The sequence below is a fragment of the Cetorhinus maximus genome, chromosome 22, assembly GCF_964194155.1.
Source record: "Cetorhinus maximus chromosome 22, sCetMax3.hap1.1, whole genome shotgun sequence".
NCBI classification, from domain to species: domain Eukaryota; kingdom Metazoa; phylum Chordata; class Chondrichthyes; order Lamniformes; family Cetorhinidae; genus Cetorhinus; species Cetorhinus maximus.
The window spans coordinates 41,000,025-41,027,407 of NC_135900.1; the positions used below are offsets into that span (position 1 = coordinate 41,000,025).

Sequence of the window (27,383 nt, forward strand, 5' to 3'; positions counted from 1 at the left end):
CAGAATACAATCCTCAAAGTGCCAATTACAATCTTGTAAGAATAAGAGAATTTGATTGAATAAAGTCACAATAAGTTTTTGTCACTGTGAATGAGCAATGACAATCTTAAGATGTTGAAATCAGACAAAACGAGGATTAAAAATTTGAATGTAATAAATAAATGTAGCATAAAGATGCAGAAATAACCAAAAACATGCTTTTATATGTTGCCTTTATAACAGAAAGCTATCTTATGGTGTTTCCCAGAGGCATAATCATTAAGAATAAATATTGAGAATGAATGAATACATGATTTATGGAAAGTAGAAATGTTGCTGTCCCAGTGATTTAAAAACAATTATGAGGTGACTCAGTAGATAGTATAACCAAAACAACCAGCCTAAAGCAAGTAATACAGCTCATATCTGTAGGTGAAGGTCAGAGAAATCCCAGTTGAAGAAATTCTAATCTGGGGAATAGTCTGTCACATTAATATCATCGAAATGCTTCTTAAATGAAGGTCAAAAAGCTGAGCTGTCGCATGGGCTGTGTCTCACAGTAACCAGTAACGAATAAAACAGAAGTTCATAAAAACTTGTTAAAATGTCAAAGACGAATTGCACCAAAAAAGCACCAAATCTATGGCAGTTGCTTTGGCTGCCCAAGTAATATTATAGCAGGAACAACTGAATGTGCAAGAAGCATCCTTTAATGAGGACAACCTTTGTCAGATGTGATCAAACCCTCAATGGCAATTAATGATATGAAAGCTCGATTACTGTATTAGAGCTGGTGATTGGTTCAACTCTTATGCATGAGTTATACAGAGGACACAAACATCAGATTGTTAAAAATGGATATACATTTTATTGCAACAATACAGTGATCACTCAGGGAAATATGCTTTGTGTAGTCTTGCTCCTCATCTTCAACAATGAGCTGTTGGATGTTGTCAAAGGCAATATTGTTCTCTTTCATATTTACATCATTTTCTACAGCTGATCATCTCCCCATCTGAAAGACAAGTGGACCAAATCATTACAAGCCAATATTGACAGCATAATATAGTGGGTAAAGAAATGTGTCATCTGCTGGTTATTGAACTCTCTTCAGTAACAGGCTTCTCAGCTTGGAACAAACAAGTGAACAGATGAATGAAAATCCTTAAGGTTTTGGCCTACTAGTCCCCATTGTCAATTACAGAACTTTTAAAATTCAGTATCTATACATTGATTGGACACTTTAGTCCTGTTTATCAAATGCTAGAGAATTTTAAGTCTTGTTTTCAGACTGTTAGGTATAATAGTATTTTAAATAGATTCCTGGTGGTAACTAAGTTCCCTCCGCCAAATGTAAAATAACAATTTGTCCTAAATTAAGGCAAATAAGTGTGCTAAAATTATTTAATTAGCCACTATAAAAAGTGAAAATGAGCTACAAATAATATAACTGGAAGATGAAAAGGGGAGAAAATTAAAGGCAGACTTGGAAGATTATGGGCAGAATCAGGGGAGAGGCCTGGCGAGGTGGAGGGGTGGGGGAAGAAGAGGGAGGTCCAGAGGCCACCGGGCCTTGAGGAGGCGGGGTGCCCCCAAGTCAGGAGGGAGTTTCTGGTGGAGGCACCCTCTGCACCCCATACCCACCCGAGATCCAGGCCCATTGAATTTTGGCCTTGCCCACCCCAGAGTAAAATCGCCGCGTGGGCGGGGTGGGCAGGAACCTGGGAAGAATCCTGTTCCTTCAATTTCACGCACCCCTCACACCTAAAAACCTGCTGGTGGGGGAGCATAGAATTCCGGCCATAGTCTCCAGAATTGAAAATTCCACCCTATTTGTTTCAATGAGGTGGAATTCTAGGTATTGGTTAATACCAAAGAAGAGAAAAGAACATAGGCCGAGAAATTCAGTGTGATTTTCAGGCGCAAGGCAGATGCCTAAACATCTAATGTGTCGGGTAGGGTGTATATTCATTACGCCCAGAAGTACACCACCTGCCATACTGTTGAAGGCAGATGAGGTGTCCAGGGCTCATGCCATGCAAGGTGTTAAGCTCTTTCCATATGCAAAGAGGAATGCAGATAACACCTGTTACCTATACAAAATTGGGTCCTGGGCACAGGCTATGTCAAGCCTGCTGTGTTCAGGAAAATTGTGATTTACCTGCTGCCTAACCATTCCTTTTTTCAAGGGATCATTGCAGCTAAGCATCAAAAGAGTGTGTTTTAAAAAAAAAGTGCTTCTCTGAATGTGAAGCCAGGAGCTGCAGGTATCCGCTCCCCAGATCCACTGCAGTGCTTAAGAGAATTGTAGGCTCCCACACAATACTTCAGTTCACTCCCTCTCCTCTTCCAATTGCACCTTCCCTTCTGACCACTTTCTGAGCTCTCCCAGGACCTACCTGAGGTCACTAGTGGAAGTGCAGCAGCTCGAGATTGAAATCCTCTTTGCTGGTGAGGCCTTGAGGCCTAATATTGGGTGTGCCTCTCACCTACACATTCTGTAGGGAGCTTTCCCAGTTCATGAAACAATTTCTAGGCCATGGAGCAGGATTTTACATTCCGTGGGCAGGCGTGCGCCTGGCCCGAACGGGTGTAAAATCACACAAGATGATGTCGGGCAACCGTCCCAATGTCATCGCGCATTCACGTGACATTTTGCTTGGCGGGCACATGCAGCAGTCAGAAGAGGACCTGCTGACAATTAAGTGAGTAATTAAGCTCATTAATGACACAATTGTAAGTGATTTCTCGAGGCCTGTCCAACCTTACGGTTGGCGGGCGTGCCAATCGGCCAGGCGGCCTTTACATTTTTGATGAAACCTCATCCAAGGGAGGGGTGAAGTCTCCATTAGGATATAGGATAAAAAGAAATATCTGGGGGCAGCATTTTTATGAGGTATGCTTTCAGGTGCGTGATTGTGCTATGTGGCCATTTTTTGTCGCTTTTTTGTGCTTTCTTTTATTATTTGGAGGTCTGCAGCTCCCTGAAGCAGTTGCCTGTCTTCAGGGAGCTCAGTGGAAGTGCTCACCAGCACCCGCGGTGACATCAGCGCCACACCCTCTTCCCGCCACCACCAGCAGTGCTAAGCCTTTCTCAGGGTGCGTTTCATGCTGGCTGGCCGGTAATTGGCCAGCCAGTGTGAAATCGTGGTTGGGGGGCCCATTTCCCATCTACTCCTGGACCTGCCGATTGCGCGCGCCCGACGAGTGCAAAATTCAGGCCTTTAATTCTTTGCTACCGCAACATTATGACAGGTATTTTGGTTAAAAGGTGAAAACAGGCTCTAAGCAAGTGAAAAGGACATTCAGTAGAGTGAATACCTCTGCCATATGGTGTTAGCTCAACATTATAATTATGCAGCATTTTTGAGAGGCTTTTCCCTACCTGTTTGATGCTGTGTAACCACAAAGCTGAAGAAAAATCTTGTTATTAAGACCCTCCACCTCATTAAGAAGGCTTCAGGCCATTGCACATCTAATAACCTGCTCTAAAAAATCTGCTCAAATTGACAAATTCCACCACAGAAGCTGAGACAATCCAAAGCATTTTAAAACAATCAATGCCATTCTAAATAAAACAACCCACAACATTCTAAAAAAAAGTAAATTCACCCTATCTCCCAGTGTTAATGGATCCTTTAAAAATAGCAGGATCCAGATCTGCATCTTCATCAAGAACTAATCAGTTCTTCCTTGGACCAAACCTTGTCTGAGCATCAAGTTTTGTTGAAGTCTGTCCATTAGTTTACAGGCAAACAAGGTGAAAACATTAGCTCCACCCACTTTCAGCAGTGGAGGTAATGAGTGCAACACAAACATCACTAGCCTGTTTGAAAGTCTGAATTTTGGTCCTAATTGATGATTACTATAATTGCCTGGAGGTGATAAACCAGAAACCTGCAGGTTTAGCATTCAAGTGCTGATTTGATGCAATTTTTGTGGAACAATCACTTCCACAAAGTGTGGAGTGCTGTAGGTGGTACACAGTGGGACATTGCAGGATGTCTCAGGGAATGATGGATGGGGCATACAGGTTCATGGTTACAGCACTGCAGGTCCCAGTAGAGGAGGTCCAGAGGAGTAGGTACCTGTGAGTGTATGTGTGTGGTGCATGTGCGGTGGGATGTGGGGCAAGGGTGCAGGGCATGGATACCCTCTCACCCTCCTGTCCCTCTGTCCTGCAGCAGCTAGTGCTGCTCTGTTCCAGCTAGGCCTCATGTCATCCTCCCATTCCTCATCCAGATCAAACGAAACCCCCTAACAAGGATAACAGTATGATTAGATTTAAACCACCTCTCACATCCAACTTGACCATCATCCCACAGTCTCTTTCGATCTACTAGCTGCAGGTGATGTAAGCATACACATTTTGCTCTCTGTCCCATTCCCTTACAACAACACGGCTGTTGTGTATCTATCCATTCAGAAACCCAAGAACTTCCGCCATGGGAGCCTGAGGGGCAAGAGGAACAAGAAACTGATGAAGTAGTAACACAAGGTAAGGGAATACACACTAAATGGTAGGGTACTGTGAAGTGTAGAGGAACACAGGGGTCTTTGGAGTGGATGTCCACAGATCACCGAAGGTGGCTGGACAGGAGATAAGGTGGTCAAGAAGGCACACAGGATAATTGCCTTTATTAAACAAGGCACAGAATATAAGAGTGGGGAGGTAATGCTGGAACTGTATAAAACACGAATTAAACCACAGCTGGAGTAACTGTATGCAGTTCTAATCACTACATTATAGGAAAGTGATTGCGCCTAAGTGGGTACAGAAAATATTTACAAGGATGTTGCCTGGGCTGGAGAATTTTAGTTCTCCGCAAGGATTGTTTTCTTTGGAATTGGAGGGATTGAAGGGAGATCTAATTGAAGTGTATAAAATTACAAACGGGCCTAGATAGAGGAGATTGGTAGGCCCTATCCCCTTGATTGTGGGGTCCATAACCAGGGGGGGTTTATTAATTTAGGTAAAGAGGTGGGAAATTTAGAGGGAATTTGAGGAGAATGTTTTCTACCCAGAGGGTGGTGGGGATCTGGAACTCACTGCCTGAAAGGTGGTAGGGGCAGAAACCCACATAAGATTGAAAAAGTGCCTGGATGTGCAACAGAAGTGCTGTAATCTACAAGGCTACAGACCAAGAGCTGGAAAGTGGGATTAGGCTGGATGGCTACTTGTCGACCAGTGTGGACATGATGGGCTGAATAACTTCTTTCCGTGCTGTTAATTTCTAAAATTCGCATGATCAAGCATTTGCTTCTTCCTAGTAACTACTAGAAGGTGCCCAATAAGGATTAGCACAGCACTTACTCTTTTTAGGTGAAGTGCTCAAGTGAATTTCCATAATAAATACTCTTGCGTGTTGAGGAAATCTTGCAAAGTGCTCCAGAAAGTTTTGTGATGTGTTCCAGTCGTCCTCTTCACAGTTCCAGCAACAACGAACATGAGATGGTGAGCATCCCTTTAAGATAAAAGCAAAAAACTGCGGATGCTGGAAATCCAAAACAAAAATAAAAATACCTGGAAAAACTCAGCAGGTCTGGCAGCATCTGCGGAGAGGAACACAGTTAACGTTTCGAGTCCGTATGACTCTTCAACAGATCTAAGTAAAAATAGAAGAGAGGTGAAATATAAGCTGGTCTAAGGGGGATGGGACAAGTAGAGCTGGATAGAGGGCCAGTGATAGGTGGAGATAGCCAAAAGATGTCATAGACAAAAGAACAAAGAGGTGTTGGAGGTGGTGATATTATCTAAGGAATGTGCTAATTAAGGGTAGAAAGCAGGACAAGCAAGGTACAGATAGTGGGGGTGGGGTGGGGTGAAGGAATCGAAAAAGGCTAAAAGGTAGAGATAAAACAACGGATGGAAATACATTTAAAATTAATGGAAATAGTCGGGAAAAGAAAAATCTGTATAAATTATTGGGAAAAAAAGGGGGGCGGGGTTGGAAAGGGGGTGGGGATGGAGGAGAGAGCTCATTATCTAAAATTGTTGAACTCAATATTCAGTCCGGAAGGCTGTAAAGTGCCTAGTCGGAAGATGACGTGCTGTTCCTCCAGTTTGCGTTGAGCTTCACTGGAACAATGCAGCAGGCCAAGGACAGACATGTGGGCAAGAGAGCAGGGTGGAGTGCTGAAATGGCAAGCGACAGGGAGGTCTGGGTAATGCTTGCAGACAGACTGAAGGTGTTCTGCAAAGCGGTCACCCAGTCTGTGTTTGGTCTCTCCAATGTAGAGGAAACCGCATTGGGAGCAGCGAATGCAGTAGACTAAATTGAGGGAAGTGCAAGTGAAATGCTGCTTCACTTGAAAAAAGTGTTTGGGCCCTTGGACGGTGAGGAGAGGGGAAGTAAAGGGGCAGGTGTTGCACCTTCTGTGGTTGCATGGGAGGGTGCCGTGGGAGGGGGTTGAGGGGTAGGGGGTGATGGAGGAGTGGACCAGGGTGTCTCGGAGGGAATGATCCCTGCGGAATGCCGCCAGGAGGGGTGAAGGGAAGATGTGTTTGGTGGTGGCATCATGCTGGAGTTGGTGGAAATGGCGGAGGATGATCCTTTGAATGTGGAGGCTGGTAGAATGATAAGTGAGGACAAGGGGGATCCTATCATGTTTCTGGGAGGGAGAGGAAGGCGTGAGGGCGGATGGGCAGGAGATGGGCCGGACATGGTTGAGGGCCGTGTCAACCACCGTGGGTGGAAAACCTCGGATAAGGAAGAAGGAGGACATGTCAGAGGAACTGTTTTTGAAGGTAGAATCATCAGAACAGATGCGACAGAGGCGAAGGAACTGAGAGAATGGGATGGAGTCCTTACAGGAAGCGGGGTGTGAGGAGCTGTAGTCAAGGTAGCTGTGGGAGTCGGTAGGCTTGTAATGGATATTGGTGGACAGTCTATCACCAGAAATTGAGACAGAGAGGTCAAGGAAGGGAAGGGAAGTGTCAGAGATGAACCATGTGAAAATGATGGAGGGATGGAAATTGGAAGCAAATTTAATAAATTTTACCAGGTCCAGACAAGAGCATGAAGCAGCACCGAAGTAATCATCGATGTACTGGAGAAAGAGTTGTGGGAGGGGGCCAGAGTAGGACTGGAACAAGGAATGTTCCACATACCCCATAAAGAGACAGGCATAGCTGGGGCCCATGCGGGTACCCATAGCCACACCTTTTATTTGGAGGAAGTGAGAGGAGTTTAAGGAGAAATTGTTCAGTGTGAGAACAAGTTCAGCCAGACGGAGGAGAGTAGTGGTGGATGGGGATTGTTCGGGCCTCTGTTCGAGGAAGAAGCGGAGAGCCATCAGACCATCCCAGTGGGGGATGGAGGTGTAGAGGGATTGGACGTCCATGGTAAAGAGGAGGCGGTTGGGGCCAGGGAACTGGAAATTGTTGATATGACGTAGGGTGTCAGAGGAATCACGGATGTAGGTGGGAAGGGACTGGACAAGGGGAGAGAGAATGGAGTCAAGATAGCAAGAAATGAGTTCCGTGGGGCAGGAAGAGGCTGACACGATTGGTCTGCCGGGACAGTCCTGTTTGTGGATTTTGGGTAGGAGGTAGAAGCAGGCCGTCCGAGGTTGGGAGACTATCAGGTTGGAAGCTATGGAAGGAAGGAAGCTATGGCTTGTTGTTCAGTGGTGGGGTCATGGTCCAGGGGGAGGAAGGAGGAAGTGTCTGTGAGTTGACGCTCAGCCTCTGCGAGGTAGAGGTCAGTGTGCCCTATCACTGGCCCTCTATCCAGCTTTACTTGTCCCACCCCCTCTTAAACCAGCTTATATTTCACCTCTCTTCTATTTTTACTTAGTTTTGTTGAAGAGTCATACAGATTCGAAACGTTAACTGTGTTCCTCTCTGCAGATGCTGCCAGACCTGCTGAGTTTTTCCAGGTATTTTTATTTTTGTTTAGCATCCCTTTAAGTATTGCTGAAAATCAACACCAATGCCATGCTTACTCTGAAACAGGGCACTAGTTGAAGCGCTAGCCACGAAAATGCTGCAAAATCTCTGTAATGAGTGTTTGCAGACATTTTAAGTGACAATCAGCTGTTTAACAGACTCCAGGTAACTTCAACTCCTTCACCAAGATGGCACCTTGGACTAAATTGGCATTTCAGCTTAAGATCCCACCCTGGTCACCACAGCAGCTTTTTAATGCCTAAAGTATCGGGAAAAAATCACCCCTTTAAACTTCCAAGGGCCATCGAAAAGCATGAGATATAATTTTAAAAGTAAATATATATCCAAAAGCATTAAGAACTGCAGAAGACTAGAAAACAATTGATCTGAAAAGAAGTGAAAGAGCTAAACTACTTTATAATCGGAAACATAAATCAACAGGACAACTCAACACCAAGGGCATACCTTACTGAATCTCAGAAGCTGATAAAGTCATAAGAAGTAAGAGCAGGGGTAGGCCATTCAGCTCTCTGAGCCTGCTTTGCCATTCATTAAGATCAAGGCTGATCTTCTACATTACCTTCACCTTCTTGCAATGTTCCCATATTCCTTGGTTCACTAAGTATCCAAAAATCTATCGATATCTGTCCTGAATACAGTCAATTACTGAATATCCATAGTTCCTTGTGGTAGAAACCCCCCACTGTTCTTGCTAAGGGCAAGAATAACAGCACCCCAGTATCGAAGTCTGCTCTTGAGCATGTTAATATCAAAAGCAATTGCTGACTGTCAGAAATAAATATCAGTATAATCATACATATAAAGTCTTTTCTAATATGCATGAGAGTAATATCAAATAATATTTTTAATAATCCCAGCAGTAGATATAAATATGCAAGAATTGCCTACTGTGTGATTTTCTATTGTATTCTGTCAATTAAGTGGTTCTACTTTCATCTCTCTCCTTTCTAATATTGTCAACATATCAAATAATTCAGAATAATTTCAATATAATATAATAATATAATAAACAATAATCTCAATATAAAAATTGTCAGGTAGAGAATATTCTCCTCTTTGTAAGTTTAACCTATCATCTATGACATGTACATCTTTCTTTTGTAATACATAACTTGTTTGGATTTTGTAGCTGAATTCAAAATAAGGATCTTCCAACATGTGACTTGTCAGCCTATTTTATGTCCCATTTTATTTTATTTGCATTGACTCTAATGGAAGTAAAAATCAGGAGAGATGTAAAGTCAGCTGTTGATTTGCTATTTCTTGTTTTACATTATCTCACAAAGTCAAAAACTACCCATTAATTTGATATTAAATATATGGGTGTTATAACTAAAGAGAAAGGTACCAAAACTATAGCAAATCCACACAGTGGTCTGACAGCATTGCACTCCACTTAATAGAAAATTCCTTTACCACCAGCTTCTGACCACAGCCCTCTAAGTTTTTGTCTTCAATTGCTGATCAATGGAGAGAGGCTAAGGCTGCTACTTTGCTGAATGACTGAGCGTGTATAGCCCTTTAAATCCCCAGTGAATCTTCCAGAGAATCAGGTCACTCAATTTACCCCTGCAGTCAAAAATCAAATAGAGAAATAACACTTTTGTAATCTTTTAAAAAAAACTTCTGCCAGTAAAACAGTTTATGAAAATTCATGATGAACATTGCAATACATTATCTGAAATCATATGGAGCAAAATAGTACATAGTATACAGTATAAACAGAGCAACAATCAATTCCAGATCAATTAACTACAAGGAAAGCTGGCATATTACAATTAACCCACTGTAAATTGATCATACACCAACATGCTTAGAGCTCAAAAACTGCTATTCTTCTATACACAACCTTGAAACTGGATTCTGACAGGATTGCCTATTGGGTGTATCAATACCTTTTGCATGTTTTTATTGAAAGGGTGGTCAGCCTTTCAAAGTCAAGAGCTAACAAAGTAAAAACAAAAATACCTGGGAAAAACTCAGCAGGTCTGACAACATCTGCGGATAGGAGCACAGTTAACGTTTCGAGTCCGAATGACTCTTCATCAGAACTAAGGAAAAATAGAAAAGAGGTGAAATATAAACTGGTTTAAGGAGGGGTGGGACAGCTAGAGCTGGATAGAGGGCCAGTGATAGGTGGAGATAGCCAAAAGATGTCATAGACAAAAGGACAAAGAGGTGTTGACGGTGGTGATATTAGCTAAGAAATGTGCTAATGGGGACATTAAGGATAGAAAGCAGGACGAGTAAGGTACAGATAGCCCTAGTGGGGTGGGGTGGGGGGAAGGGATCGAAATAGGCTAAAAGGTAGAGATAAAACAATGGATGGAAATACATTTAAAAATAATGAAAATAGGTGGGAAAAGAAAAATATATATAAATTATTGGAAAAAAGGGGGATCGGAAAGCGGGGCCCCACCCCCATCCAGCAGTCACTCGAGGGTCCCGTCGTTGAAGCGGGGAGGGGGGCTGCAGTCTTTTTTCCTTTACTGGCCATGTCTCCCAGGCAGCAGTGGTGAGCTGGTGGTGATGAGTGCTTTGCTGGTGGCTGCCTTTTAAAGATGGCGGCCGGTGTGATGCTACAGTGGGATGATGGCGGGAAGGTGAATGAGAGCCCGTCCGCCATGGATACTGCGTATTTCCTGGGAATGAATAAATAATGAGGTGGGCTCGGGAAGATACGGCCTGAAAACCCGTCATTTTCGTCGGTGGGTGGGACTCCATTTTACCTGCCCACGACTGCACTTGGTGCAATTCTGGGAAAACTCTGCCTCGTGTGTCAGCAGATGTGGCAGCCTATTAACCCACAGACAGGATGGTTTAGAAGAAGTACTGGAAAGTACTGGAAACATTGACAGCACTGTGCCATCTAATGAGTTGAAGGTGGGGCAGATACTATGGCCGGTCGTACAAAAGCCTATTTTACAATTATCAAAGAAACAGCATAGAAAACAAAGCTGCAGCAAACAGAATTCATGACTGAAACTGCAGCATCTTCTCCCGAACCCGATCAAAGAAGGGTCATTTTTCAACAATGGAGGGTTTTTTATTTACTATTTCACAGCATATGGGCGTCACTAGCTGGGCCAGCATTTATTGACCAACTCTGCAACTGCCCTTGAGAAGGTGGTGGTGAACTGCCTTCTTGAACTGTTGCAGTCCATGTGAGTGTAGGTACATCCAGAGTGCTGTTAGGGAGGGGGTCCCAGGACCCAGCAACACTGAAGGAATGGTGATGCAGTTCCAAATCAAGATGGTGTGTGGCTTCGAGGGGAACTTCCAGGTGGTGATGTTCCCCTGCATCAGCTGCCCTTGTTCTTTTAGATGGTAGAGGTCATGGAGTTGGAAGGTGTGGTCTAAGGAGCATTGCATTTCGTAGATGGTACATGCTGCTGCCACTGTGCGTTGGTGGCGGAGGGATTGAATGTTGAAGGTGGTGAATAGGGTGCCAATCAAGTGGACTGCTTTGTCTTGGATGATGTCAAGCTTCTGAGTGTTGTTGGAGCTGCACTCATCCAGGCAAGTTGAGAGTAATCCATCACTCTCCTGACTTGTGCCTTGTAGGTGGTGGGCAGGCTTTGGGGAGTCAGGAGGTGAGTCACTTGCTGCAGAATTCCCAGCCTCCAACCTGCTCTTGTAGCCACAGTATTTATATGGCTTTTTCAGTTCAGTTTTTGGTCAAGGGGTAATGGTTAGATTCTCTCTTGTAGGAGACAATTATTGCCTGGCACTTGTGTGGTATTCATGTTACTTGCCACTTGCCAGCCCAATCCTGAATGTTGTCCATGTCTTGCTGCATATGGACACAGACTGCTTCAGTATCTGAGGAGTCGCGAATAGTGCTGAACATTGTGTAATCCTCAGTGAATATCGCCACTTCTGACCTTATGATGGAGGGAAGGTCATTGATGAAGCAGCTGAAGGTGGTTGGGCCTAGAATAAAAGTAATACTCATTGAGAACAAGATGGGTTAATTAGGGACAGTTAGCACAGTTTGTTCACAAATTTAATCATGTTCTTTGAGGATACAATGGAGTGCATTGATAAAGGAAATGCAGTCAATGTTGTATATTATAGATTTTCACGGTTCTCCTCAGGAACTCCTGCAGCGATGTCCTGCAACTGAGCTGTTTGACCTCCAACAACCACAGCCATCTTCCTTGGTGCTAGGTATGACTCCAAGCAGCAGAGAGTTTTCCTGATTCCCATTGACTCCAGTTTTGCTAGGGCTCCTTGATGCCACTTGGCCAAATGCTGCCTTGATGTCAAGGGCAGTTACTCTAAACCTCACCTTTGGAGTTTAGCTCTTTTGTCCATGTTTGAACCGAAGTTAGTTACATAATATAACTTGTGTGTGTAAAATCAATCCCAGTCACTTACAGCAGTGTTTAATAGGGGAAATTATCCAATTATTTCCATTTTGACCAGAAATAGCTATGTTTACTCATTTTTAATCAGCAAGCCTCCTTTACAGAAAATCTATAATAAACAACATTGACTGCATGTCCTTTATCAATGCACTCCATTATATCCTCAAAGAACATGATTAAATTTGTGAATACAACTTTTTTTTTTACAAAACTGTGCTAACTGTCCCTAATTAACCCATCTTGTTCTCAATAGGTATTACTTTTATTCTGTATTCTAACCTCTAGAAGCTTACAAACTACCAATCCTTATTCTGTTTTATTTTAAATTTTATTCCCTTTGTCATCTGGGGTGCACTAGCTTTGGATGCTCTACCTTTTCCCTTCAAATTAATATGCCTCGTCTGTACCTGAACTACCTCTTCGCTGAATGCCTTCCATCGCTCCTTCACTGTTTTCCTCTGAAATCACCTTTTCCAATCTACCTGCACTAGGTCCCTTCTTAAATCACTGAAATGAACTTTTCCACAGTTGAGCATTTTTACCTTCAATATTTTTTGGTCTCTTTGTATAATTGTTCTAAACTGAATTATGTTGTGATCACTGTTAACTAGTTGATCTCCAACCGCAACTTACTCTACATCATTTCCCAGAATCAGATCCAACACTGCTTCCTTCCTTGTAGGACTGGAGACAAACTGGCCAGGATTTTCTGACCCGATGTGGCGGGTGCCGCCGTGGCTGACACAGCCAGAAGTCCATCAACTTCTGCAGGACTGGAAGATCCTCCTGGCGGGTGGGGCTAGGAAATCTCACCCATTGATTGAGAAATTTCTCCTGTACATATATCAGAAGTTTCTCTTCTTCCCTAGCCTTTGCATTTTGTTTTCTTTCCCCCAGTCTTATGTTAAGGTAATTAAAGCTTTCTAATATTACTACTCGATTTTTGTTATCTACCTTTGAAATTTGCCAACAAATTTTCTCACCTATCTCCTGCCCACTGTTTGGAACTCTATAAACAACTCCCAATAGCACACAGCTTCTTTTCTCTCTTTTTGAATGGAGGTGTTACATTGGAAATCATACAATCCTCGAATGCAAATTCCACCCAGGCATGCTTACAAGGTTTGAAATGGACACAAGAAATAGGACATTAGAATGTCCTTAGATACAAAGACATGGAAAACCTAAACAATTGCAGCTGGCTGGAGGAATGGAGGTTTGGCATCCGAAATGTTGAGAGGTGAAGATCCCATAGTATCTATTTCGGTATTTTTCCTATTACAAAGATATTTAGAATCACAGGATCAAGCAAAACAGAAGCAGGATATTCATTGTATTATGCCTGTGCCAGCTCTTTAGTAAACTTATTGAGCTAATCCCACTCCTCTGCTCTTTCTAAATATCCATGCATATTTTTGCTTTATAAGTGTATATCCACTTCCCTCTTGAAAGTTACTATTGAATCTGTTTCACTACCCTTCAACATAAGCATCTGAATAAAAAATATTTCTCCTCATCTCCCTACTGGTTCTTTTGCTAATTACTTAAACATTTCTCCTCTGGTTACCAAACCGCCTGCTAATGGAAACAGTTGGTGCTTATTTACTCTTTCAAACATCATAACTTTGAAGTTAACACTTCTATTAAATATCCTCTTAACCTTCTCAGTTTTCAGAAGAACAATCCAAGCTTCTCCAGTCTCTCCACTCAGTCATTTGGTGGTACAGAATCTGAGTATTGCTGAAAAAAGAGACACGTCTAAGCTTTTCATCTTGCACTCATCAGAACGCCTGAGTAAGGCACTACGCTTGGTCTGAGGCGCTCGAATTTCTTTCATTTTTCGATTTGATCCGTTTATGCCACTATATTGCTTCAATAGATGACCACTCCATAAATGGTTTGAAACACGTCCACACCATAAACTCACTTCGGCGGAAGTGGTTTGGCAGTGCAATTAATGACGCCACTAAACACGTAACAAATATCTCTGACCATGTACTCTCAGAAAGCAAGGAGTTTGTTCTTGCGCATGGTTTCAATTTTGGTGTGCCAAATCAAATGGGAAGGGGTATTTGCTGAGTTCGAGCTCCTCTACCCTCCATGAACCAATGTCCACTGAAGACGCTGAATCCTTGAAAGTGCTCGTAGCTGATTTAGTGCAAATGTATTGCGGGGTTCCGAGCGATCTGTCTGACTTTCACATGCAACGCGAATGTCTTACAGTGTTGCGAGGCCTTCAGACCAACCCAGACATAAACATCAGTAAACCTGACAAAGGGACGGGAATAGTCATCCTTAACAATCGTGACTATATCAACAAAATGCGCACCATTCTTAATGAAAGGTCCAAATTGGTATCCATTGAACCTGCTGCTCAATATGGCCAGACAGTCTTGCTTGAAAGTAAGCTAAAAAAACACTTGTTGTGATGAACTACCATGTGATATATATAATTGGGTTCATCCTCACGGTTCACTACATCCGTGTATGAATGGGCTGCCCAAGACACACAACGGTGATGTGCCTCCACGATCCATCTTACCTATGACCTGCACAACATGAATTGGCCAAATGGTTGGGCGAATTGTTACAACCAGTTTTGACCAAGTTTTCCACATACACCGTGAAGGATTCCTTCATATTTGCAAAGGTCATACAGGACTTGCATATTGATAGCAATACTGTGCCAGTGTGCTCATTTGACATTGCTAGTCTATTCACCAGTGTTTGACTTAAGTAAGCCATGGATATTTGCACTGCAGCACTTTATCATGGAGATCTAGACCCGTCACCATTGCGTGAATCAATATTCATTGAACTTATGAATTCGGCAACTTGCGTAGTTGAGTTCTGTTTTAATGACACCATGTATGCCCAAATAGATGGTATTGCCATGGGATCACCTCTAGGCTCAGCTCTTGCAAGCATCTTTATTGGGTTCCATGAGAAACGTGTGTTCGATGGAACGACACCTAACCTCCTACCCCTCATATATTTCTGATACATGGATGATACGTTTGCTATATTTAAATCCGCAGCTGCATGTAACAATTTCCTTACATGCCTTGATGGGCTCCATCCTGTGCTCAAATTCACCTTTGAAATGGAGCAGTTAAATGAACTCCCCTTTCTTGACATACTAGTTGAGAAATCTGCCAGGGGATTCTCTACCACAGTTCTACCACAAGCCTAACTTCACTGTTCAGTATATGCATTGGAATTCTTACAGTTCCACACGCTATAAGATAGGACTTATTGGCGACCTTGTAAACAGGGCCTAAACCATCTGCTCACCATGCAAGCTTGATGCTGAAATAGGCCACATCAAAGGCATCCTGCAGGATAATGGCTACCTTGATCAGATCATTTCACGCTGTATATCACGCAAACTCATGAACGGGCCTAAGGATGTCACTTTCGGCCTTGAAAAGTGCCCAGTCTACCTCAGATTACCCTGGAAGGGCAAGGTATCTCAAAAATCTGAGCAACAGATGAAGCTAGCTGTTTTACGCAGCTACTATGCAGTAGCAACATGAGTGGTATTCACCCCTAAGAGGATGCTGCCGTCAAGTCAAAAAGATGTTCTGCCTATCCCACATACGAGGAATGCCATATATGAATTTCAGTGCCAGTGTGATGCTAGGTATGTAGGCCGTACGTCCCAAAGACTAACAGATTGTATCAAACAGCATGTCCCAGCCTCTGTTTGCAATGGGCAGGATACAGGCTGTACCCAACCAACCTGTGCCTGCAAAACTCAAAACACAGTGTCCAACATCAGATGTGATTCTGCGATTGGACAACATTTGCTAAATAGCCCTCAATGTGCTAAGAATTACGCTGACAACCAATTTAAGTTTGTCAGTTGAGCTCGCAGTGTGGCACATTTGCATGTACTGGAAGCTACATATATTAATACACAGGGTCCTGTTCTTTGCAGACAGAAAGAACATGTACACACATTGCGCCTGTTTCAGCTAAACAAAATAAGTGATAGCCATTCGCTGACTCATTCCTCAGGGCAATGCATTGACCAATCAGAGTCCAGCTGTTTGGTTTAAATTTCAAACAATGCTTAGCGGTTAACTGTCAGTCACCATCACTGGTGCATTCTCCATGGCAATGCCACTTGCCTACCAATCAGCACTCATACAGTATAAATTGTTGTTTTCCCCTGGTATTGGAATTCTTGCAAGTGTCCTGATGAGTGCAAGACGAAAAGCTTAGACACGTCTCTTTTTTCTCTCCACTTAACTGAAATGCCTCATCTCTGGTATAATCAATCTCCTCTGCACTTCTCCAAAGCCTTGACACCCTTCCTAAAGTGGGGTACCAACATTGGGCACAAAACCTTGGCTGAGGCCTAAGCAGTGGCTTCTAAAAAACACTATATAGCTTTCTTGCTTTAGTATTCTATACGTGTTTTTATAAAGTCAAGGATCCCATATACTTTTTAAAGAACAAAACAGCCTCATCAGCCTTGTTCTGTCACCTTCAAGATTCGTGTATAGCTGTCTCTATTCCTGCACACTATTTAAAATTGTACCATTTAGTTTATATTGCTTCTCATTTTTCTTTCCAAAATGCATCACTTCACACTTCTCTGTATTAAATTTCATGTCATATCCTGTCCATTCTGTTATCTATATGCTGCTAAAGTGTGCTACTAACCTCCTCACTGGTTGCTACGCTTTTGCATCATGTGCAGCCAAGTCTAGGTCATTAATATATATCAAAAAGAGTATTTCTATTTCTATTATAAAACTACGGAAATTTACTTTGTGATAAAAAGCCAGGCTATTAACTGCTGGAGAGTGGCACACATAAACTGATTAACGTTCCCAATCACCTGTATTTTAAGTACATTTAATCTCCAGTAATGGCTAATAGCAATTATTGCTGCAATGAGTCATTTAATACCCGGCATTATAATGAACTCTACGAATGTCATTTACTACTGAAGATGCTCAAAGTCCCTTTCACATGATTGCAAATGAATCAAGAGAGAACAGTCAGCTTATCACTTGCCCAAGCATTTTAAAAAGAATCTTCTTCCCAAACTATTTTAAAAGAATCCTTTTTAAAGAAAATTCCTTCTCCACACTCTGCTTAAAATCGCTCTGCGGAGCTCTTAATAAGAGTTACTGTCCTCCTTTTTTTAATGTTTTGCTGTCTCTCAAAGTGTTTTTTGTAAACCATTCACTGGATGATTAAGACACCTCTGGCTCTCATATCTTCCCCATTCTGCTTCTCGCTCGGAAGCTGCAATATTACCTGAAGTAGACTGAAAATAAAAGAGCAGAAAAAGAGAAAGAAAAGGAAGAGAAATAGACAAATTGCAAAAAAAAAAAGGATGAGAGACGGAGACACTGAAGGAGGAGATAGAGAAACAGTACTGAAGAAGGATGAGAGGAAAGATGTTAATGAGGAGAGGTATAGAAGTAAAAGAGAAGACAGAACCATAATAACAGAGAGAGAAAGGCTATTTTTAATGAAGAGTTCCCACTGTTTGCATCCTTAGCTAGCGGATGTATAAGAGAGACTGAGAGCTCAAAAGAAAATTGGGAAGTGTTGAATTATGTTGTTTTGTGCCAAATTTATTGCCAAAGGATTTATTTTGAATCTGTGCCCTCTGGTTCCTGGTGTACTCTTGAGTGGGAACAGTTTCTTACTATTTACCCTGTCCATACCCCTCAGGTTATTGAATATCTCTATCAAGTCTCCTCTCAGCTTTCTTTTCTCCAAGGAAAACAGACCCAACTTCTCCAATCTACTCTCATAGCTACAGTTGTTTATCCCTGGAACCATTCTTGTGAATCTCCTCTGTACACTCTCCAATGCTTTCACATCCTTCCTTAAGTATGGCACCCAGAACTGGATGCAGTACTCTAGATAAGGCCTAACATGTTAGGGGGGGCATGGGGGGAGGGAAGCTGTATAAAGTGACCATTCCTCTGCAGCTGAGACAGTTCAGGTGCAGCCACATTGACATTCTTGGAGTCAGGCCTCTAGCTTTTCTGCCCACTCAATCAATGCAGAAGCCTGAAAGTGCCACCAAGTGCTCCAGAGTTCTACATCGCTTGGACACAGACTGCAAACTAATGAGCATTTTAGTGGACTGTAGGACAATTTGATGATGGCAAGTTGTACAATCTCCTTGCGAAAGCTGGCCATGGAGCAGTCACTGGTGGAGGGGCTCACAGCCCCTTGCAATGTCATCATCCCGGTTTGGACCAGAGTCCCCCATGGTTCAAGCTAACAGTGCAGCCTTGCAGTGCAGGTTAGGAGAATGCCTATACCTGTGCCTGAGCTGAGCGGACTGCACGCAGGCCAGTTGGCGAAGCTGCTGCCAATTGGTCAGGTTTAGTGGGGCAGGGGTGGGTGGGGTTTCAGGCAGCCATGCAGTGCACTAAACTCTGGCCATCCAAGTGGTGGCCAGTACTCTCTGGGATGTGGTAAGGAGCCTTCAGGCTTAACCAAGAGAGGCTTTTAGTACACCCAAGCTAACCCAAGTGTCTCTCTCTTTCATCTTGCAGGAGTACAACATCAGGAATGTGGAGCCTGGTGACCTAGCTGTATGTCTCATGGCTTACAGAGAACGAAGACAGAGGAAAAGAGAGTGACAGAGGTGCCTGGCTGGGCAGAGGGAGAAGCAGCACCCTCAGGAAGAAGGGGCGGCTGGGGCTCGTGCACACACTGCTGAAGAGCCACAACGAGCCATCGCTGGTTGGCACTAGCTAGACCCAGGGTCTAAAGATACAGACAATCGAGAACCTGAAGAACCTGATCAAGTGTCCTGAAGATTGTGCATATCTAGGGAACTGGTCAGTCACATCTGCCACCTGCTGCAGGATTTGGTGCCACGGGGACATGGAAATCATCCATTATCAGTGGCCATAGTGCTCAATTTTTATGTCGTGGCTCCTTGCAGGGCTTCACAGGTAGCCTCTGTGGGATATCACAAGCCTCCACACACAAATGCATCCATAAGGTCACAGACACCATCTTTGTGAAGGCACACAACTTTGTGCATTTTGCCAGGAAAGCCGAGATGCAAGAGCGCTGGGATTTGCCCAGATCTCAGGTTTCCCACAGGTGCAGGATGCCATTGGCTGCCCTCACAGGGTGCTCAGATCTCCATGGCAGCAAGTGGTCAACTGAGTCAACCGTGAGGGTTTCCACTCGCTGAATGTGCAGCTGGTCTGCGACCACCACAAACCCATCCTGCAGGTGTGCACACGGTTCCCAGGGAGTGTCTATGACTCCTACATCCTTAGCAGGTCTCAGATCCTTGATGCTTTCCAGGGTTCACTGAGCCTGCAGGGATGGCTCCTCAGGGTCAAGGGCTACCCGCAGAGAGCGTGGTTGATAACACCCGTGCGGCGGACTCAGACTGCAGTTCAACCTGCAACTTGTAACTTGGTGGAGCAGACCATCGGGATGTTGAAAATGAGGTTCCGGTGCCTGGATTGGTCTGGTGGAGCCCGGCAATACAGTCCACAGAGGGTGTCACGCATCGTCATCTGCTACGTCCTTTACAGCCTGGCACTCCAACGGAGAGAGGAGCTGGCTGAGGAGGAGATGGAGGAGCTGCATGTCTCCTCCAATGAGGAAGACGCCGACAGGGATGAGGGTGAGGAGGATATTGAAGGCAAGGATACCAGCAAAGAAGGCCCTCGCACTGGCCGGACGAGGCAGGCACACTCGGGAGGCCCTCGTAGCTGATAGATTTATGGAGGATGATGATGACATGCAGTGAGGAGGCACCACAGGTCCTCACGTTACATCTGTGAATGTTTGACTCTAGTCTGGCTTATGGCAGCACGAATACCCTCTGTGATAATGCTCCTGTCAGGGAGATGCAGTGAAAGCTCTAATAGTTGCTTGATCACAGGAGGATGATGATGACATGCAGCGAGGACACTCCATAGATCATCACATAGCCTCTGTGAATGACTGACTCCTGTCTGGCTGAGAGCAGTTCGCTTGCGCTCTGTGATCAGGGTCATATCATGGAGATGCAGCCATAAAACTCTAAATGCACCTGATCCTTTGTCAGCCTTCAGCACCTGACCCCTTCAGGAGCACAACATCACTGGTCACAGATGCTGAAGAGATGGGGGCCAGCCCCACCTTAAAGGCGCTGAGAGCACACAGAGAGAATGATGGAACTCTGGTGATGTCTGCTCACTACATTCTGGCAGCAATGACAAGCACCATTGAGCTGCAGGCATCAGTCATGTGTCCAATGAGTGTGAGGCTGGACAATCATTTTGGTCAGAAGGCTGCACACTGCACAGGGAAGAGGCCCTGGACTGCAGGAACCAAGGTTTCACATCTGAGTGACATGAACATTGCTCTTCATAATAAGGAGCCATAGGCAAGGAAACATTCCTGGGAGTTTATTTACAATAGTGAACATTATGTACAAGTGATTAACACCTCTGCCCAGGTTGTGCAACTACATCTTCTTAACCTTCCTAACCCTGCTACTACATCTTGGTGCTCCCCCAACATCCACAGCAGAGGTGGAGGCAGCCTGCTGACTGTGACGCCCTGTCTGTGATGACCTTGGTGGGTGTCCTCTGGAGGGCCAAGACCTGGAGGGCTCTGGCCTGCTTTCAGGGTCCTGCTATGTGGCAGTGGCACCCTCCTTGGCCTGTGGAGCTGGAGCTTCTGGGGTCACAGGGAGAGGGGATTTGGGTGGGCTGGATGCTCCTGGAGTCACCTGGGTGGATGGCCCCAGGGTGAGCACCTGCTGATCCTCCTCCCAATGGGTGCCCGAGGGCCCCTGGATGACTCCTTGTGGGGAAGGAGAAGCTTGAGTGAGATTGAGCTGCCCTGCACTCCTCTCACGTTGACACTGTTGGAGGCCAACTATGGCGTCAGCGATGGAGTTCAGCCTGCATGCAGTGCAGGACCGATGTCCTGGACCAAGGTCTCTAATGCGGCCGCCATCATACCAGTGTTGACCTTGGTGCATTGCAATGCCGGTGCTATCACTTCAGAGTGAAGGCAGACGGACTCCTCCATCATGCTTTGGAATCTGAGCAGTGCAGCAAACATCCCTTCCTGATGTTCCCTAACTTGCCTTTGCAGCTCCAGCAACTGTGACATGACTGAGTCCAGAGGTTCTGACTCACACTCAGCAGATTTCTGCTCTCCAGCAGTCCTCCAAGTGCTGGGGACCTGGGAAGTCCCTGCCACTGCCTGCTGTGGATCAGACAGTGTGATGTGCTCACCAGATTGTGACCAAGAAGCTGCTCTAGAACAAGATCCCACTGAGGTGTATGTCTCTGCGCTGGTGGAGGGTGTGTGTGAACGCTGTGATGGGACTTCAATTGGGGTTTCAGCAGATTCCTCTTCCGAGGTGTCTCTGGAGCTTGAGTCGAGGACCTGGGTCGTGGACCCCCTCGGCTGTTTCCCAGATGTGCCTGCGAAAACAAGGAGAGAAAATTAGTGCATGGCAGTGGCCTGTGAGACAGGACACATCACTCACAGCATGGTTGTCTGATGGATGTTGCACTGCTGGACCCTCACTTGGCAGAACAGCGCCAACCTCACGGTCAGCACAGGAATGGTCCAGACCTTCTCCAGCCAGCTGGATGGCTCTGTTTTCAAAGCCTGTAAGGACTTTGATGTCGGGCATTCCTCCACCAGTCTGCAACCTCTCCCTTTGGTTGTGTGTCAGCTTGTCCTGCATGAATACAGATGGAGAGAGTGTAAGCAGGATGTTGGCCACACCAGATGATAAGGATGCCTGGCAAGTGTGGGTGGTGAGCGGTCCCATGGATGGGATGAGGACAATGGTGGTGAATGTGAGAGAGTGAATGGTGATGTCCCTTGAACTGGCAGTGAGTGAGTTCCCTGTGAACGTGTGATGGGTTTGTGAGTGTGTGAGTTGAGAGTGATGAGAAGAGTGACTTACCCTGGCGGAGCAGGGGAGATCTTTCATCCTCTTTTGGCACGGGGTGGCTGTCCTCTTTTGCAGGGCCTTGGCACTGACCACTGTTGTCACTGCCTTCCAAGCCAGATTGGTGATGTTGCTGCCCCTCCTGTGGCCAGAGCGTGGGTAGAGGACATCACGGCAGGCCTCCACAACATCCAAAATGCATTACAGGAATGCATCACTTAATCGGGGGATTGCAGTCTTCTTGTCTTTAGGGGCCATGTCTTCTGTGCAGCAGTCCTGGGCTGGAAGCACTGAGAGGTGTGTGTGTGTGGCTACACTTTAAATATGGTGCCCAGCATGAGGAAGCAGCGAGGTGATGGTGTGGCGGGCGAATCGGAGGCTGCCCACCAGTGAAACGCGTGTTTCCCGGGAATGCATGATTAATGAGGCAGGTTTGTGATGATACAGCGTGAAAAGCTTGTGTAAGAGGAGGACTTTAGGCCCAATCAGGGATGAAGTCCTGCCCTAGCGACCTACCAGCGATCAGATTGGCTGGTAACCGTGTAGTCTCAACAATGTCAGAATTGTGGCTGCTGCTGGGACTACAAGTGGTCCTGAAGAAGAATAGAAAATGTCTCCTGGACTTGAGGTAAGTGCGGGGATTTTAAGTGGGCCCAGCAGGGAGACCCCAGCGAGGGGCGTGTGGGAGGGGGCTGGGAGGTCAGGTTAGGAAGGCCAGGGAATAGTGATGGGGATGGTGTGACCTTGGGCGGGGCAGGGGTGGTAACCCCTAATGGGCACTGGGGACCCCTCAAAGGAGGACCCTCTTCCTGCCTGACAGCAGCCTGCATGGTCAAAGCTGCCAAACTGTTCACCTTGCCCTCGCCTTCCCCCTGCGGACCGATAAATTGCAGTGGAAGCAGATTGAGGCCTTGAAGTGGCAATTAATTGGCCTTAAGGGCAGGCGGGTGGTCTGCCTAACGCCTAACCCACTCCTTGTAATATGGGGTGCAGTTTTGGGGTGGGTGGGAAGATGGCGGGCTGGCCACCTGCTTTATTTTGCGAGCCCCCCCCCAACCTTTAAATACGCCAGTGGGGGGCAGTAAAATTCACCCCACAGTGTACACAATCATCATTGTCTCATTAGTATCTTTTAGAGCAACAGTATCTTTTTTTTTGGGTTCAGTGACATTCTAATATTTGACTGGTCAATTAACACAATATTTTTCCTGATTCACTTAATGTAACAAAAAGGCTTTCACTTTTAATCTAATGGTTACTTACAGCTTGCTATCGTCAACTTACATTTCTCAATGTTAGGTCCCATTTGTGATTCTTATGCTCAGTTGCTAAGTCGATATCCTTGAATTTGATTTTTATCTGACTATCCTGCTTTAACACACAATCTTGTATCATCTGGAAAATATATTAAATAACTTCTGACTTACGAAGAACATTACTAATTATCAAAAAGCTATTGGAAAAAATAAAATCAAACACTGAACCTCTGATGGTTTGAGCTGGATAATTAGAATCACCGCGAATTTTGTTTCCTATTGTTTATCGACTTTGCAGATGTCTCCTGGGCTTCAGGTAAGTCCAAATTGATATTTCCCATCAACTGTTACTTTTGCCACAAATAAGCATGTTTTCGGACATATCTTCTGAAAGTCATGATACAGAAACATCCAAAGTATTTCCACAATCCAGCAATTCTTGTCTGTCCTCAAGAAATTTCAATTTGTTAGTTAGGCACCAGCAACTTTTATATATCTCCATTGATTTGGAATTAGCAACATTTTTGTTAATGTTCTCAAATTGCTTCTTGATCATAAATTCCATTTTTCCTTGTCCTCAGTTCCATTCTCCTTGTGATCTCTGTCTGACTCGGAGTCAGGCTGTTGTAATGATAAATATTATGTTCGAATCTGAGGTACGTTTTAGATTCCTAACTTCATCACCACAAAAATAAAATAACTTCCACATCAATGATATTGCCTATCTCTGCCCCAGCCTTTCAGCTGCTGAAACTCTTAGTCATGCCTTTATCACCCCCAGAGTTGACAATTTCAAATGTCAACATTCTCCTTTCTGGCCTCCCATGTTCCAGAAACTTCAACTTGTCCAAAACTCTGCTGCAAATATCCTGTTCCATACTGATATACTTCGTCATCGCATTTGGCCTCACTGGCATAGGTTGGCACTCTAGCATCTCCAATTTAAAATCCTTGTGCTTGTGTTTCAATCCCTACATAGCCCTTTGCCATTCCACAGTGAGAGCTGTGCAAAGGAACAGCTTGCACTTAATTTAGAAATGTCCCAAGAGACCTTGGAAAGAGAGAGAGAGAGAGAGAGAGAAAAATATTTAGATAACATTAAGAAAGGACCAGATGCTAAGCCATAGCCTGAGTGCAAGAACCAAAAACTTGGTTGACAAGATAGGCTTTGAGAAGGTTTTCAACAGTGGAGAGAGAAGAGGGGAGGCAGAAAGAGAGGCAAAGTGTTCCGGAGAGTAGAGCTGTGTCAGTTGAAAGCCCTGGCACCTATGGTGGGATGACGAGAAGGAGAGAGCACAAAAGTCCTCAGTTGGAGAGCTGAAGGCTATGGGAGGCCATGCAAAGTCGGAGGAGATGAGAGCAAGGATATGTAAGTATAAGATTATGCTAACTTCCCCATTACATACAGAAAATATTTTCTGAATTTCCAATATTCAGTCTAAATACATTAATGTTAACTTGCATCATATAATGGCTTTAATGTAGGAAAATGCCCCAAGATGCTTCACAGGAATGTTATCAAATAAAATTTTACACCAAGGAAATACATAAGGAGATATTAGGGCCGATGGCCAAAAGGTTGGTCAAAAGAAGTAGGATTTAAGGAGCACCCTAAGACAGATAAACAAACAGGTTTAGGGGGAGGGTTCCAGGAGCAGGTTTTTCCACCCCGGCCACTAAAAAGGTCAGTGGGGAACAGATCTCCACTGATGTTGGCAGCCCCACATCCATTTAACACTCCATAGTGTTAATTGGCTGGAGGAGGGACTTCTGCCTCTTTTTCAAGAGTAAGTCCCTCCTCAGAGAGCTTTTGGCCAATCTGATTGGCTGGCAGCTCTGTAGTCCCAGCAAAGTAAGGAGTGGTGGCCACTGCTGTTATTATAGATAGTCCTCAGAGTCTAAGTGCCAGGAACCAGGATGGAGTTAAGTATGGGAGTCCAAAAGTGGGATGTGTGTGTGTATGGCTGGGGGAGGGGGGAGGGGCGTATCTGATTGAGGAAGGGGTCCCAAAAAGGAGGCACCCACCCCACCTTTCCCACATGAGGCCAGAGCAAGCTAACTACTTGGCTTCCCCAACACTGCCCTTGGCCCCTGACCACCTCCTGCTAGTTTCAACTGCGGCTGGACAGGAAGTGGCCCTGTGGGCAAGGATTGTTGTAAAAACCCATTTGGTTCACTCATGTACTTTAGGGAAGGAAATCTGCCGACCTTACCCGGTCTGGCCTTGATGTGACTCCAGACCCACAACAATGTGGTTGACTCTTAAATGCCCTCTGAATGGCCTAGCAAGCTGAAGGGCAATTAGGGATGGGCAACAAATGCTGGCTTTGCCAGCGATGTCCACATCCTATGAAAGAATAAAGAAAGGCTGCCCGAGACTTCGCCCACCCCATTGCAGACAGGTTGGGGGCGGGCAGTCTAGCAGCAGGAGGGCCAACTGGGGAATTAAATAGGCTCCCCACTGGTAATCCTGCTAAAAGTCAGAACAGAAGTTAGGGCCTTGTCAGTTAAAGACATGACTGCCAAAGGTGGAGCAATTAAAATAGGGGACACTCAAGAGGCAAGAATTGTAAAGTGTTATGATCTTGGAATAGAACCCCAAAAGTTTGGTATGATCTGGTTAGGGACCAGTTTAAAGTAGACAAAGTTGGAGATTGAGGTTGAGATCAAGACACTTGCTAAGAAAATAAAGCCACAAAAGCCAAAAATTCCACGGGGTTTGAACAAACAAAAATAAACTTTAATGTATAATGTCAACGATAACAATTTACAATATCTATCTTATACTCTAACATTCAGGGTTAATATGAGGTACATGTGAGTTAACAGGCAAATTGTGGTTGAACACACCACACTGCACAATAAATGGCAGATGCAACCATGATAGATTCCACTAATTTCTCAAGAACCCTCCCAGACGTCAGTAAACATTGAGAGTCAACCAATCTTATTGAAATTGTCTCTCTCACCAGCGATTTCAGACATCATCTTTGAAGGTCTCACCTTGGAATTCTCCACAGGTGACTCCAACTTGGACTGCCACAACAACATCCATACTTGCAGGGTTTCAGTCTCGTCTCCTGAGACCCTATTCCCATAGATTTTTGAGTCTGCACTCAAGCACCAACTCACAAACACAACCTCAACTCTTTGGCCGCACTGAGCAGATTACCAATGCTCCAAATGGTTTCCTTCAACCACCCCAACGGCCCGCAGCACAGAGTCACCAACATTTTGCTGCCTTTTTAGACTGTTAGGGATTCTCCCAGGCCCCTATTACTTAAAGGCTGCCGACCACAGCCCTGTTTCTGCTTGGAGCCTCTTTCTCTGCTCCTGTCTCTTTCTTCTGGGATCTCTCCCTGTCCCTTGTCTGGGATTCCTCGTTGGAACTGTTTCCTGTCTCCTTCCTGGGATTCTTCTTTGGGACCTCTCCCTGCCCCTCTGATAGTTCCTCTGGTGGTTCCTCTCCACTGCCTTGGGACTCGCTCCTTTCATGGCACCGTACTGGGTCTCATGATTGAATTTCTCGTGCCACTTTTCCACTCATGTGTCCTGCTGTCAGGATGGACGAGTCCTTTAACTGCAGGAGGAGGACCCCAGAACAGAGCATGTGCAGCTGACACACTGCCACACACTGTGCATGTGCCAAAACTCGCAGCCTGCTGGGCATCGTAATCCTCGGCCTCCACCTAGAACATCGGCCCCCGAGACAAGGGAAACTCAGTTTTATAAAAAGAGGCACGGATATCTTGAGGGTTGTAGGGATGCAGGAGATCACAGTGATAGGGAGGGATGAGAATTTTGAAATCTAGATGTCGCTTGACCGGGAGCCAATACAGGTCAGCGAGCATAGGGTTGATGGGTGAATAGGACTTGGTGCAAGTTAAGACAGGGGCAGTAACGTTTTGGTTGACTTCAAGTTTCTGGATGGTAGAATGTTGGAGGCACTGAAA

General features: G+C 44.9%; 1 long non-coding RNA gene across 3 annotated transcripts in view; it reads right to left on the reverse strand.

The window, feature by feature from the left end:
- Positions 1–849: 849 nt before the first annotated feature.
- Positions 850–27,383, reverse strand: part of LOC144696369 (uncharacterized) — a 49,144-nt gene continuing 22,610 nt past the window's right edge. For 2 of the 3 annotated variants that reach the window (XR_013580160.1, XR_013580158.1), the window contains one exon: positions 850–994. This is a non-coding gene — a long non-coding RNA (uncharacterized LOC144696369). Of the gene's footprint in view, positions 995–11,654; positions 11,825–27,383 lie in introns of those variants that run through there. The other variant, XR_013580159.1, reaches the window with a different exon arrangement.